The sequence below is a fragment of the Bufo gargarizans genome, chromosome 6, assembly GCF_014858855.1.
Source record: "Bufo gargarizans isolate SCDJY-AF-19 chromosome 6, ASM1485885v1, whole genome shotgun sequence".
NCBI classification, from domain to species: Eukaryota; Metazoa; Chordata; class Amphibia; order Anura; family Bufonidae; genus Bufo; species Bufo gargarizans.
In genome coordinates this window covers 177,312,924-177,318,133 of record NC_058085.1, presented here as the reverse complement: position 1 = coordinate 177,318,133, position 5,210 = coordinate 177,312,924, and positions in this window count along the sequence as shown.

The window sequence follows — 5,210 nt, the reverse complement described above, 5'->3', positions numbered from 1 at the left end:
CCACAGACAGAGCAGCAGATATGGGGTAGAAGGAGGAGAAGCAGGCAGAACTCGCAGTGCACAGGAGGCAAAAAGCAGACTGCAAATGTATCTGGAAAGAGCTGTGCACGGTCACATCTAGCGCTCCCAGGATGTTGGCACATGGCTCCGCAGTGTGGGCTTTTTTTAACATGTCAGCTGCTGACAGTAGTGTTGCCATATGCAGCCTGTGCTGTCAATGCATAAGCCGCGGTAAGACCAACACTCACCTAGGGATGACCACCTTAAGAAGGCACCTGGCCCCCATCACCGAGCCTAGTGGGAGCAACACCGTCAGAACCCACAAAGCCACACTCCCGGCGCTTAATGTCCTGCCTATTCTCCTTCTCCTCTCTGCTCCTATTTGTCCTCCACTCCACCTTCCACCATGCCGTTGTCTCGTTCATCTGGCAAAAGGCAGACTTCCATGGCCCAAATGTTCAAACGTAAAAAGTTGATGATGCCCGATAACCCTCTTGCCCAACGGCTGACTGCTGGCTTGTCAGAACTGCTAGTTCGCCAACTACTGCCATATAAACTGGTGGACTCGGAGGCCTTAAGAAAATTTGTGGCCATTGGCACACTGCAATGGAAGGTCCTCGGAAGGAAATATTTCTCCCAGAAGGGCATCCCGGAGCTATATGGCGACATTCAGCGGCGAGTGAATGTATCTCTGGCACACAGTGTCGGTCCCAAAATACATCTGACCACAGACATGTGGTACATAACTTTTACTGCCCACTGGGTGAGCCTTCTGATGGTGGTCAAGCATGCAACCCGTGGCACCTATGTGAATTTGGTATTACCGCCACAGATTGCATGCAGGCCTGCCTCTTCTTCTCCTCCTCCTGCTCCATCCTCCGTCTCCTCCTCGGCTGACTACTCCTTTTCCACTGCTACCGACTCTTCCGCTGCATCCACCAAGCTCCCCAGAACCTATTCGACTTGCCAGGTGATAAGTTGCCATGCTGTGCTGCGGCTGTTGTGCATTGAAGCCAAGAGCCACACTGGTCCTGCACTGCTTTTAGCTCTGTGGTCACAGGCCGATCAGTGGCTAACCCCGCTCAATTTGACAGTTGGTAAAGTGGTGTGCGACAACAGTGTCAATCTGCTGAGCGTGCTGAAACAGGGCAAAATGACAAACGGGCCGTGCATGACACACGTCCTGAACTTAGTTGTGCAGCGATTCGTTGACAAATACCCTGGGGCAGGGCCAGCCTTTGGAGTGTGCAAGCTGTGCGGCCGCACAGGGCACCATGGCAACAGGGGCGCCCGGCGGCCGACACAGCTCGCAGTCGGTCTCTTACAGCAGGCCGCCTCGAGATTGTTTGAGGCGAGCCTAGCGAGCTGAGCAGCTGCAGCTGCCAGGTCAGGTGCCAGAACGTGGAGGAGGAGCTTAGGGGCGCAGGCACAGCATCCAAGTGCTGTGCCTTCACAGAGAGCCATGAAAGAATCCGCTCAATGTGTGAGGGCGGCGGCCGGTGCTCTGCAGACAGGAAGGGAGCAGAAGACTTCAAATAGTGAGTACCTGTTCTTATTGTTTTTTATTTTCTTATTTACCAAATATCTTTCATTAAATGGGGGCAGGGTCTAATTAAGGGGGGCAGTGGACTGGATAAGGGTGACAGACACTGGATATGATTAAGGGGGCAGGGGACTAGATAAGGGTGACAGACACTGGGTATGATTAAGGGGGCAGGGGACTGGATAAGGGTGACACTGGGTATGATTAAGGGGGGCAGGGGACTGGGTAGAGGTGACAGGGTATGATTAGGGGGGCAGGGGACTGGCTATGGGTGACACTGGGTATGATTAAGGGGGGCAGGGTCTAATTGAGTGTGCAGCGGACTGAGTAAGGGTGACACTGGGTATGATTAAGAAGGGCAGGGGACTGGGTAAAGGTGACAGGGTATGATTAAAGGGGGCAGGGAACTGGCCCTTAATCATACCCAGTGTCACCCATAGCCAGTCCCCTGCCCCCCTTAATCATACCCTGTCAACTTTGCCCAGTCCCCTGCCCCCCTTAATCATACCCAGTGTCACCCAGAGCCAGTCCCCTGCTCCCTTAATCATACCCTGTCACATTTACCGAGTCCCCTGCCCCCTTAATCATACCCAGTGTCACCCTTACCCAGTCCACTGCCCCCTCAATTAGACCCTGCCCCTTTAATAATACCCAGTGTCACCCATAGCCAGTCCCCTGCCCCCCTTAACCATACCCTGTCACCTTTACCCAGTCCCCTGCCCCCCTTAATCATACCCAGTGTCAACCAAAGCCAGTCCCCTGCCCCTTAATCATACCCAGTGTCACCCTTATCCAGTCCCCTGCCCCCTTAATCATACCCAGTGTCGGTCACCCTTAATTTAAGGGGGACAGGGTATATATTAATTGAGGGGGCAGGGGACTGGGTAAGGGTAACACTGGGTATAATTAAGGGGGGCAGGGGACTGGCTCTGGGTGACACTGGGTATGATTAAGGGGGCAGGGGACTGGGCAAAGGTGACAGAGTATGGTTAAGGGGGGCAGGAGACTAGTTTGCTTTTGCACTTAAATTATCTGTAATAAAAAAAAAAACTGTTTGTTACAAAGATTGTTTTCCTCTTTGTGTATGTTTACGTGAACGGGGGGGGGGGGGGCACAAGATAAGCTCGCACAGGGCGCCTGAACACCTAAGGCCAGCCCTGCCCTGGGGTCCAGGACGTCTTGTGGCAGGCCAGGAAAATCTTTGGCCATTTTAGAAGATATTACACGGCCATGGCTCGCCTTGATGACGTTCAGCGGTGACAACACCTGCCCGTCAGACGTCTGATTTGTGACAGCCCGACGCGCTGGAACTCCATCTTGTATATGCTTGATAGGCTGCTCCAGCAGCAACGTGTCATTAACAACTACCTGTACGAACTCTGCAGCAGGACAGGTTCTGGGGAGCTTGGTTTCTTTTCACCACGCCAGTGGCTGCTCATGCGCGAGGCATGCAGACATCTGAAATCACCAAACTGGTCAGTCGTAGCCAGGGCGCCATCAGCGAAATTGTACCTTATGCCTTCTTTCTGGAGCGTGCATTGCGTTGTGTCATTGAGCAAGCCATAAAGGAGCCGGAGCTGGAAGATGAGGAAGTCGCAATGCTGAATGAATTCCCAGGGGGGGGCTACTCCATCTGAGACAAGACACCAGGAGTCTAAAGAGGAGTCAGAGGAGGATGGTGCCTGGGGGGAGGAGGAGGAGCAAGAAGAGTAGGCTTTAAACTTTTCGGGGACCCCTGGTGTTGTCCGTGGATGGGGGGAGGAGACCGAGGACGACATTCTCCTGGGCGATGAGCAGGAGCCAGGGCGCTCCACCGCTTCCAATTTTCGTGCAAATGGGGGCCTTTATGCTCCAGTGTTTGAGGAGGGACCCCAGTATAAAAAGCATAAAGAGAAAGGACCAGAACTGCGTGGCAACTGTCCTGATTAAGGGGGTTATTCACCCCTGAAATGCGGAGACAATGAAGTCAGTGGATTTATAAGTTCGACTTTTCTCAACCTATGTCTGACTTCAGCTCCAGCACCTGTATTTTTGGGCGCAGGCAGGAACCCAGGCTGCAGCCAAGCGCCTGTTTGTTGGTCAGGATATATACCAGCAGGAGCCTGTATAGCTGTTGTGACTACCTCATAACAGTCTATTTGTGCCCTTCTAGTAAGTATTTAGTGTCTGCAAATATGACCTGAAGGTTTTTCAGGTTTGCCTGCCATTAAAGTGAATGGGGCCACCGCGAACTTGTGGTTCGCGAACATTTGATCACGTTCGCGAATCGCCCCGGCCGATATTAGTCCATCACTACCCCCAATGCCACTCTGAACTCTGCATAGAGTAGCACACATTCATAGATCTGTGTCTGCTATAAAAAAAACTCCCTATTTCCCACTTACAGTCTCCTACAGCTCATTACTGCCACACACCTGAAAAATCAGTCCAGTGCAGAGGAGTCCTTCTCTCCAGCAACCACAGTTTTCTGACAGCAGGGAGGGCAGGAGGAGGCAGACACCTTCTCTCCTCCTTCACAGCCAGCAGCCGAAGAAGTCTAGAAGATAGTGTGGGGCCTCCTTTACAATGTACACCAGTGGCTATAATAATTATCTCTCCTGAGAAACAAGAGAAATACTTACTCCTTTATCTTATCTCGGCCATAGGAGACTGGGGGCCCACCAAGGAATCCATGCCTCCCTGTTGGTCAGGATATATACCAGCAGGAGCCTGTATAGCTGTTGTGACTACCTCATAACAGTCTCTGGTAAGCGAATTAATTATGTATATACAATAATATTTACAGCAACACCACACTTGAGGCGCTGTCCTCTCTCTTTTTTTCTCTCTTCTTGCATTGGGTGGCAATGTACTTAGACCCCCGGTAAAAAAAACTAAATGGCAGACATGTTACCAGCATCACAAATGGCTGTTAGATTGCAGCATTTCCAGGCCTTGCTGCGAGAGATGCTGCATTCTGCTGTTGCGGGCGCTGGCAGAGGAATTTCCACCCACAAAAAAAAAGTTGCAGGTACCAATCCTACCTCACATGCAAGAAGAGGGCAGTTTGAAGATGTGTTAGTCACTTCGGATATGAGATCATTCTTACAAACAACCCATCGATAGCCGCCCTCCGGATCCAGCCTCAGGGAACGCCTAGACCGACAGGTGTCCAACTCATCGGGTTAGCAGCCAATGTGGATACCCTGAGAAGCGAGAAACCTCTAGACTACTGGGTGTGCAGGATTGACCTGTGGCCAGAGCTGGCACAATTTGCCATGGAATTCTTGGCTTGCCCCTCGTTGAGTGTCCTGTTCGAAAGGATGTTCAGCGCAGCAGAAGGGATCATGACCGATAAGTGAACTTGGCTAGCTCATGACAGTGTGGACTGCCTCAAATTTCTAAAAATGAATGAGGCATGGATCTCGATGGGATTCAACACCTGTGACGACAACGTTTAATTGAATTTCCTCATGCCAGCCCACACATATCCGCCACCACTCAGAACAAAGAATGGTCCCAGTCTTATGTAAATACAGCGCCATAAAAGGCCTTTTCTGTCTGGTGAATGCCTTATATTTGGGACTTGTATTCACTGACCTGCAGTAAAATTGATATCCAATGACCGTCTAATATACCTCCAATAACATAATCACTTGATCTTTTCTGTACAATTAATGCATAATTT